Here is an 11095-nt window from a genome sequence, read left to right as displayed (position 1 = left end):
TTGCTTTTACAAAATTCTTTTCATGGCTGAAAGGAATCCACCTCAGTAGGATTTAAGGTCATGATACAGATACAGGACACAAAACTGCCTTTAAAAAAAAGATCCACGACAGAGGTTCCTGACAAAATTACCACTTGTGTTGGAAATCACACAGGTCAAATGGGAAAATATTAATCTCATTGAATGAAACTCTGCTGGAGAACTTTTTACTGGACATTACAAATAATTTTTTAAAAAGAACTGAACAGCTAAAAAAATGGCCACGCACATTTGTATTTGAGTTGACAAAGGCTAGCTAAGAGACAGAAGTAAATAACCCAGTCTAGCTGGAACAATGGGGGTGCTCCGTGATTCAATCAGCGAGACTGGTTTTGTCAATAGTGGTGATTAAAAGATGTCGACACTCTTTGACTTTGAAAGAGCCAAAAAACCCTCCCCCACCAAGTATGTCTGAATAGCCTTGAACTTCAAAGATCCCTCCAGAAGTTGCTATTTCAAACAAAGAGGTGATCACATGGCATACCTGCTGGTGTAACACCGAGTGCCTCAGAGAGTGAAAGAGAAACTGGAACTGAACTCCAAGAAGAAAGCATCTCTCTCTCTAAAGCAAAGTCCCAGGGAAACCATGGTGGCAGCTACTAAGACTAAAGAGTACATATCTTTACCAATGACCACCAAGACGACAAATAAAACCTCTCTTTGCTCTTCTGGAACCAGAAGAGCAAGTCTGAAATTGTGCATGTGACCCCAGCGAGGACCCCAAGACTTTAACTTCAATTAAGGACATTACAACCCAGTATTTGAATTCCATTTATTACAAACTTTACTTCAACCTCCCAAGTCTTTCTTCCCCTCTGTATCTATTTGTGTGTTTGTGGGCCTCTCGTATGCATGCGAGCGTGGACACATCATGTATTTTGGTAATTTTAACCGGTTTAAAGTGATAAGGTTAACAAACTTCATCTTTCTTGTTTAAACTCAAGAAAACCTGTCTGATTGGTTCGTTTGTAATTATATTCAAGGAACAGTGAGCAAGGGCTCACTGAGGTGGTAAGCTAAAATCACTGTGTTTAAAAAGATAAACTCTATTATGGCCAAACCGGAGGAGGGGCGAGAGGGGAGCCTGAGACCCCTTCACCACCTGGTCGTAACACACTTCACACCAACAACTTCCATTTATATAGCACCTTTAACGTAGTAAAATGTACCAAGGTGCTTCTTAGGAGCATAATCAAACAAAAATTGGACACCAAGCCACATAAGGAGATATTGGGTCAGATGACAGAAAGTTTGGTCAAAGAGGTGGGTTTTAAGGAGTTTCTTAAAGGAGGAGAGAAAAGTAGAGAGGTGGAAAGGTTTAGAGAGGGAATTCCAGAGCTTAGGGTCTTGGCAGCTGAAGGCACAGCCATCAATGGTGCAGCGATTAAAATCAGGGATGCACAAGAGGCCAGAATTAGAAGTGTGTACAGACCTCAAAAGGGCTGTATGACTGGAGGAGGTTACAAAGAATGGGAGGGCTGAGGATGTGTTGTGATTTGAAAAGAAGGATCGGAATTATAAAATTGAGGTGTTGTCAGACCTAAAACCAGTTAGCACAAGGATGGTGGGTGAATGGTACTTGGTGTGAGTTAGGATATGGGCAGAGTTTTGGATGAACTCAAGTTTTTGGAAGGTGGAGGCTGGCCAGGAGAGCATTGTAATAGTTAAGTCAAGAGGTAACAAATGAATAGATAAAAGTTTCAGCAGGTGGCAGGGATGGAATTGGTCAATTTACAGAGGTGGAAATAGGTTGTCTGAGTGATGGCATGGATATGTGGTTGGAAGCTTATCTCAGGGCCTAACGTGACACCAAGGTTGCAAATTATCTGGTTTGGCCTCAGTTGGCCAGGGAGATGGGTGGAGTTGGTGACTAGGGAAAGGAATTTGTGGAAGGAACCGGAGACAATGGCTGATGGTGTGCCAGCATACAGCTCCATAGGACTGGCAAACCTAATGGCAGAAATTAACACCAAGCGTTTCTGCCCCTGCCACAATACTGAAATGGTTCTCAAAGTCACAAATGGTCTTCTACGTGAATGCAACAAACGTAAACTATCCTTCCTCATCCCTCTCGACATGTCTGCAGCCTTGGACACGGTTGATTACACCAATGCCTTGCCACTATCTTTCAGCTGGATGGGACTGCACTTGCCTGGTTCCATTCTTATCGATCAAATTGTAACCAGATTCTCACTTGCAATGGCTTCTCTTTCCACTCCCACACTGTTACCTCTGATGTCCCCAAGGATCTATCCTTGGGCCCCTCCTATTTCTCACATACTGTCCCTCGCTGATATCATTCGAAAACATAGCGTTAGTTTTCACGTGTGCTGACAACACCCAGTTCTACCTCACCACCAGCTCTCTTGACTCCTCTACTGCTGTTACATCAGACTGCTTATCTGACATCCAGTACTGGAGAACCAGAAATCTCTGAAAGACTGAAGCCATTGTTTTCGGTACCTGCTTCAAACTCCATTCACTAGCCACCGACTTCATCCCTCTCCTGAACAACTGAGACTAAACCAGACTGTTTGCAACCTCGGTGTCACATTTGACCCGGAGATGAGCTTCCAACCACATATCTGCGCCAACACTAAGACTGCCTAATTCCACCTCCATAACATTGCCCAACTTCGCCCCATCTCTGCTCACCTGCTGCTGAAACTCTCAGTCATGCCTTCAGTACCTCTAGACTTGACTATTCCAATGCAGCCCTGGCTGGTCTCCCACATTCTACCCTCCATAAACTGGAGGTCCAAAACCCTGCCGCCTTTGTCCTTACTCGCACCAAGTTCCATTCACCTACCACCCCTGTGCTCGCTGACCTACATTGGCTGCTGGTCAAGCAATGTCTTGACTTTAAAATTCTCATCATTTTTTTCAAATCTCTCCATGGCCTCATCCATCCCCATCTCTGTAATCTCCTCCAGCCTCACAATCCTCCAAGATATCTGCACTTATCTAATTCTGGCCCCTTGAGCATCCCCAATTTTAATTGCTCCACCATTGATGGCTATGCCTTCAGCTGCCTAAGCCCTGAACTCTGGAATCTCTCCCTAAATCTCTCCAACTCTCTTTCTTCCTTAAGACACTCAAAATCTTTTTGATCAAGCTTTTGGCCATGTTCCAAAATAGCTCCTTATGTGGCTTGGTTCCAATTTTGCTTTATAAGGCTGATGTGAATTGCCTTGAGATGATTTATTACATTAAAGGTGGTACATAAACAGAAGTTGTTATTGAGTTTGGGCATTATATATCAGCAAACTATTCAACTGTAAGGGATCTCGACAGTTTCACCCAGTTGGTACAAAATCATCCCCTTTCCACCAAAGCAATATAGCAGATTTCATTAGTATTTGTTATCCAAAAAAAGGCTAAAACAATTTATCACTCCACGGACCCAAGAACACTGATCCAGTTTGCTGAAAAGTTCCTGATTGGAGTTGCACATTGTTCAAGTGGAAACATGCAAAGGGTGGACTACAGATCCTCAATTGTGTGTGCTTTCCCCTGGTATAGGGATATTCAAAAAAAAGTCTTAAATTCTACTTAATTACATTGTTTAATTCTGTTTTCATACCTATTATTGCTTTTAAACTAAAATATTTCTGTGATAGCAGCTTATTTGTATCTACTGTGATTTTGCTCTTACCTAATGGCTTGTGAAAGCTGGTCAAACCAAGAAAATAATTTTGCAGAAAACAGCTTCTTTAATCCTATTTTTCTGAAAGTAAGATTTGTGTTCATGCAGCCAGCAGGTTGGTCTCTCCTCAGCCACACTGAAAACATCTAGAGTCAGCTTGGAGAGAGAGAGAGGGGGAGAGAGAAAAGAGAGGGGGAGAGAGAGAACAAAAAAAAGAGAGGGAGAGGAAAGATCACAGAAACATCACAGAAAAGCAGTGAAGCGAGGCGCTGTTGAAAGATCCACTCTAAACAAGACGAAGCCCTGCTGCTAATTCTACACTTCAACTTGGTGCACCAGCTGTTCACAATATAAATCAATGATTTGGATGTGGGGACCAAATGTAATATTACCAAGTGCGCAGATGACACAAAACTATGAATGTTTGTTATCAGGAAGATGCAAAGCAGCTTCAAGGGGATTTGGACAGACTTAGTGAGTGTGCAGGAATGTGGCAGATGGAACATAAATGTGAAAAAATGGGAGGTTATCCACTTTGGTAGGAGGAATAGATGTGCAGAGTATTTCTTAAATGTTAAGAAATTAGGAAGTATAGATATACAATGGGACCTGGGTGTCCTCGTCCATAAGTCACTGAAAGCCAACGTGCAGCAAGCAATTAAGAAGGCTAATGGTATGTTAGCCTTTATTGCAAGTCTTACTTCAATTGTATAGAATCTTGGTTAGACTGCACCTGGAGTACTGTGTGCAGTTTTGGTCCCCTTACCTTAGGAAGTATATTATTGCCATAGAGGGAGTGCAACGAAGGTTCACCAGACTTGTTCCCGGGATGGCGGGATTGTCCTATGAAGAGAGATTGGGGAAACTGGGCCTGTGTTCTCTCGAGCAGGGGTCCCCAAAGTATGGCCTGCGGGTCAAATGCGGCCCAATTAATTTTTCTGACCGGCCCCCCCGACAAATGCTTAAAAAAAACCAACCGCACAGATCAATTTAATAAGCATTAAGGTACTATGGAAATGGGTATAAATCTGACCATGCACAGTAGAAAAACTGCAAGCCCATGACGCATTGATGTCTCTCTACTCTCATTGGTTCAATTGTAAGGTGCCCAACTATTGAGGCCAGCCAAAGGCGAGTAGCGAATAGGCCTATTGAACAGAATGCATTGTAATGGTTCCCACTCTACATCTGACTTGAATATTTTTGTTGTCATACTTTTCAAGTACCACATCATTAAGCTATCTCGTCAAAGAAATGAAAGGTTGAGCAGAATGTCACAAATTTAATGAAAAGTGGTCAGACGAATATTTTTGTGTCCCTCACATAGATAAAATTATTTGCTTGATATGACAAGAAACCATTGTGGTTTACAAGGAATATAACATTAGAAGGCATTACGAGACAAAACACCAGGACAGGTTCTCTGAATAAACGGGTGAATGCAGGAAAAAAAAATTCGAGCAGTTGAAAAAAATCCCTCGCAGGCCAGCAAAACTTCTTCAAAAGGAAATTTGAGGAAAACGTTGCCTCTGTTAGAGCAGCAAACGATTGTCTCAGCTACTAGCAGCGGGCAGCAAGCCTTTTACAGAGGGAGAGTTTATCATGCAGTGCATGCTCCAAGTAGTCGAGGAAATATGCCCAGAAAAGCGAGATCTCTTTGAAGCGGCAAGTCGGTCAGCTAGCACAGTTACTAGAAGAGTAGAGGACTTAAATGACGACCTGTTGACATAATTACAAGGTTATGCCCAAACTTTTGATGTTTTTTCTATTGCTTTGGACGAGAGTAATGACATTGTTGACACAGCTCAGTTGCTTGTATTCATTCGTGGTATTTACGAATCATTCAACATTACTGAGGAACTGGCAGAGCTGCATAGTATGAAAGACACTACTACAGGGGCAGACATTTTTATGAACATCTGCAAAACACTCAAGCGTCTGGATTTAAAGTGGGAAAATCTGAAGTGTGTTACCACTGACAGGGCAAGGAACATGACGGGGAAAAATGCCTGGTTGGGTAGAATTAACAGCCACGTAGAATCAATGGGCATAGCAAAACCGATTGGATTACACTGCATTATCCATAAACAGTCGCTTTGTGGCAAGGCACTAGACTTCGATGAGGTTATGAAAGTCGTAGCGTCAACGGTAAATTTCATCCATTCTCATGCACTCAACCACAGACAATTCCAAAGTTATTTGGAAGAAATTGATGCACTTTACAACGATGTGCTCTACCACAGTGACATTCAGTGGCTCAGTCGCGGAAGAGCGCTCAAAAGATTTTTGGAGCTGCGCACCAAAATAGACACATTCATGACTGAAAGAGGTAGGCTTTTGAAAGAACTTTTTGATAGCCAGTGGCTACGGAAACTTGCTTTTCTAACCGATCTGACTCAGCACATAAATGATCTCAACATTAAGTTGCAGGGCAAAGGGAAGCTAATCTGCAATTTATATAGCTATGTGAAAGGGTTTGAAATGAAGCTGCAGCTACTTAGTAAAGTAAGCAGTTATCTGAGAGCAAACTCGATCATTTTCCAGCTTATTCAACTCTCAAAACAGAGCCAAACTCTGGGAACGGAATTTCCAAGGGACACGGCAGTGCAAAAAGGTTGCATTACTACAAGAGCAGTTTTCCGAGAGATTCCAAGATTTCCACCAACACGAAATGGAACTCATTGATCTCCAGACAAACAATGCTTTGAAGGACAAGTACAATGAAGGTGATTTGATTGCATTCTACAAGTGACAATTTTTCATGTCTGAAAAAAACTGCGCGGGGCTTCATTATTATGTTCAGCAGCACGTACATTTGTGAACAGACATTTTCATGGATGAGGATTGCCAAATCAAGGTTCAGATCAAGACTACCTGATGATCATCTGCACGCTGGAGTGTGCATTGCTGCCTCCAATATGACTCCAGATATTGGCCGCTTAGTGAGAAGCAAGCGCATAAATCATACTGAGGGTTTCAAAGAACGATTCCTCCATCAGGCCCGGGAAGGTTTGTTAATGGCCCTTTGGTAAAAAAAAGTTTGGGGACCCCTGCTCTAGAGTTTCAAAGAATGAGAGGTGATCTCATTGAAACCTACAAAATACTTAAAGGGATAGATGGGGTAGATGCAGCTAAGATGTTTCGCCTGGTTGGGGAGTCTAGAACCAGGCGGCACAACTTCAAAATAAGAGGGAAGCCACTTAGGACAGAGATGAGGAGAAATTTCTTTACTCAGAGGGTTATGAATCTTTGGAATTCTCTACCTGAGGGCTGTGGAAGCTGAGTCATTGTTTAAAGTAGAGATTGACAGATTTCTAAATACCAACGACATAAAGGGATATGGGGATAGTGTGGGAAAATGGTATTGAAGTGGATGATCGGCCATGATCGTATTGAATGGCGGAACAGGCTTGATGGGCTGAATGGCCTATTCCTGCTCCAATGCAGCAGAGAACTGAAGTGACCACCATCTCCAGTCTGAAATCTTAACCACCAGAAATTTACAACACCTCAACAAGTTCAAGACTACAAATACCCAGGCCTGCATCTTTAAAAGAGACTATCCTACTTAGAAGATTCAACAGATTTACCGTAAACCATGAACACCTACCAAATCTTGAAATCTTACCCTTTATCTTCTATCTCAAGAGTGCATGCGATGACTGCATGCGAGAGTGAATGCGTGCGTGAGTCGTGTTGCGAACTTTTCAGGGGAATGAATATTGTTTGATAGTTAATCTTCTGTTTTAAACCTAATACAAAACCTATCATTGTCTGTTTATTTTGCAAGTAAAACACTCAGGGGCTAACTCATCATCAGCTGGGAGGTTAACATTGGGAACCATCCATATCCCTTACCACCTAGCCGTAACAGCAGTGACTTCTACAAGCATGATGAGCAGCTGCAGAATAGCAGTGGGAAGGATGAACATTGATAATCTATTTGATGTAACTGTACAAGAACGCAATATCTACCCCTCTGCCACTGGAGCAAAATGACTGCTGTATAAATTATCTGCAAGATGTACCACAGCAACTTATCAAGCTTACTTCAATAGCCATCTCCCAACCCGGCAACCTCTACTGCAAAGAGCAAGAACAACTATGTCATCGGACTACCTCAAGTTCTACTTTAAGCTACACATTTGTGTCATCATTTTTTCATTATCACTAGGTCAAAATCCTGAAATTTCCTACCCGATTCTATTGTGGGAGTACCATTAGAAAGGTAAGAAACTTAGCCTCATCAGCATCCTGAGAACAAATCAAGAACTGAAAAACTCGTGTTGCCATTCAGTTTTGACCGGACAAGCAGTATAAAGTGTTACGGATTTTTCTAGTTTTGAGTCCATTCACCTACAATGCAGGGAATTAGTATATTCTATAAACACCTGCTTCCTATTCAAGCTTCAATATACAATAGTCCAGATGAGTGCATTCTTGAGGTGTATCCATTGGACTGAAATCCTGTTTCAACTGAGTCCTTAGCATTCTTTCCATTTACAGGGATTAATTTGCAATTGCTGGCTCACAAGTGTACAAATAAATTATAGATATTGAGGTTTGATATGAGATGGAGCAGTGAATCAGACTAGGGTCAATAGAATTCAACTTTAAAAAGGGAATATTTGTACTTCATTTTTTTTATTCGTTCGTGGGATATGGGCATCGCTGACAAGGCCAGCATTTATTGCCCATCCCTAATTGCCCTCAAGAAGGTGGTGGTGAGCTGCCTTCTTAAACTGCTGCAGTCCATATGGGGTAGGTACAGCAACAGTGCTGTTAGGAAGGGAGTTCCAGGATTTTGTCCTGGCAATACTGAAGGAACGGCGATATAGTTCCAAGTCAGGATGGTGTGTGGCTTGGAGGGGAACTTGCAGGTGGTGGTGTTTTTGTGCAACTGCTGCCCTTGCCCTTCTAGGTGGTAGAGGTCACGGGTTTGGATGGTGCTGTCAAAGGAGCCTTGGTGCATTGCACTTGTAGATGGTACACACTGCTGGCACTGCTTTTGGTGGTGAAGGGAGTGAATATTTGTGGATGGAGTGCCAATCAAGCAGGTTCCTTTGTCCTGGATAGTGTCGAGCTTCTTGAGGGTTATTGGAGCTACACCCATCCAGGCAAGTGGACAGTATTCCATAAAACTCCTGACTTGTGCCTTCTAGATGGTAGACAGGCTTTGGGGAGTCAGGAGGTGAGTTATTCACCGCAGGATTCCTACCCTTTGACCTACTCTTGTAACCACGGTATTTATATGACTACTCCTGTTCAGTTTCTGGTCAATGGTAACTCCCAGGATATTGATAGTGGGGGATTCAGTGATCGTAATGACATTGAATGTCAAGGGGAGATGGTTAGAATCTCTCTTGTTGGAGATGATCATTGCCTGGCACTTGTGTAGCGCGAATATTACTTGCCAGTTATCAGCCCAAGCCAGGCTATCATCCAGGTCTTGCTGCATCTGGACATGGGCTGCTTCAATATCTGAGGAATCAAATGGCACTGAACATTGTGCAAGAATCAGCGAACATCCTCACTTCTGATCTTATGATTGAGGAAGGTCATTGATAAAGCAGCTGAAGATGGTTGGGCCTAGGACACTACCCTGAGGAACTCCTGCAGTGATGTCTTGGAGCGGAGATGATTGACCTCCAACAACCACAACCATCTTCCTCTGCGCTAGGTATGACTCCAACCAGTGGAGTGTTTTCCCCCCGATTCCCATTGACTCCAGTTTTGCTAGGGCTCCTTGATGCCATACTTGTTCAAATGCTGCCTTGGTGTTAATGGCATTCACTCTCACCTCACCTGTGGAGTTCAGTTCTTTTGTCCATGTTCGGACCAAGGCTGTAATGAGGTCAGGAGCCGAGTGGCCCTGGCGGAACCCAAAGTGAGCGTCACCGAGCAGGTTATTGCTAAGCAAATGGTGCTTGATAACATCACTTTACTGATGATTACTGATGCGGCAGTAATTGGCTGGGTTGGATTTGTCTTGCTTTTTGTGTACAGGACATACCTGGGTAATTTTCCACATTGCCGGGTAGATGCCAGTGTTGTAGTTGTACTGGAACAGCTTGGCTAGGGGCACAGCTAGTTCTGGAGCACATATCTTCAGTACTATTGCCGGAATGTTGTCAGGGCCCATAGCCTTTGCAGTATCCAGTGCCTTCAGTTGTTTTTTGATATCACACGGAGTGAATCGAATTGGCTGAAGACTGGAATCTGTAATGCTGGGGACTTCAGGAGGAGACCAAGATGAATCATCCACTCAGCCATTCTGGCTGAAGACTGTTGCAAATGCTTCAGCCTTATCTTCTGCACTGATGTGCTGGGCTTCCCCATCAGTGAGAATGGGGATATTTGTACCGCCACCTCCTCCTGTCAGTTGTTTAATTGTCCACCACCATGCATGACTGGATGTGGCAGGACTGCAAAACTTGGATCTGATCCATTGGTTGCGGGATCGCTTAGCTCTGTCTATCGCATGTTGCTTACACTGTTTGGCATGCTAGTAGTCCTGGGTTGTAGCTTCACCAGGTTGACACCTCATTTTAAGATATGCCTGGTGCTGCTCCTGGCTTGCCCTCCTGCACTCTTCATTGAACCAGGGTTGATCCACCGGTTTGATGGTAATGGTAGAGTGGGGGATATGCCAGGCCATCAGGTTACAGATTGTAGTTGAATACAATTCTGCTGCTGGATGCCCAGTTTTCCATTGCTAGATCTGTTCTAAATCGATCCCATTTAGCATGGCGGTAGTGCCACACAACACGATGGAGGGTATTCTCAATATGAAGACGGGAGTTGGCGCTAGTCACTCCTACCAATACGGTATAATAAAAGCAAAATACTGCAGATGCTGGAAATCTGAAATAAAAACAAGAAATGCTGGAAATACTCAGCAGGTCCGGCAGCATCTGTGGAGAGAGAAGGAGAGTTAACATTTCGGGTCAGTGACCCTTCTTCGGAACTGTCCTACCAATACGGTCATGGACAGATGCATCTGCAGCAGGCATTTTGGTGAGGAAGAGGTCAAGGATGTTTTCTCACTTTGTTGGTTCCCTCACCATCTGCTGCAGACCCAGTCAAGCAGCTATGTCCTTTAAGACCCAGCCAGCTTGGTCAGTAGTGGTGCTACGGAGCCACGCTTGGTGATGGACATTGAAGTCCCCCACCCAGAGTACACTCTGTGCCCTTGCTACCCTCAGTGCTTTCTCCAAGTGATGTTCAACATGGAAGAGTACTGATTCATCAGCTGAGGTGGGGGAGAGGTAACCAGCCGGAAGTATCCTTGCCCATGTTTGACCTGATGCCATGAAACATCATGGGGTCCGGAGTCGATGTTGAGGACTCCCAGGGCAACTCCCTCCCAACCGTATACCACGGTGGTGCCACCTCTGCCGGGTCTGTCCT

This window comes from Heterodontus francisci, chromosome 18 (genome assembly GCF_036365525.1).
Source record: "Heterodontus francisci isolate sHetFra1 chromosome 18, sHetFra1.hap1, whole genome shotgun sequence".
NCBI classification, from domain to species: Eukaryota; Metazoa; Chordata; class Chondrichthyes; order Heterodontiformes; family Heterodontidae; genus Heterodontus; species Heterodontus francisci.
The sequence above is the reverse complement of the archived record's forward strand: the minus strand, read 5'-3'. Positions refer to the sequence as shown.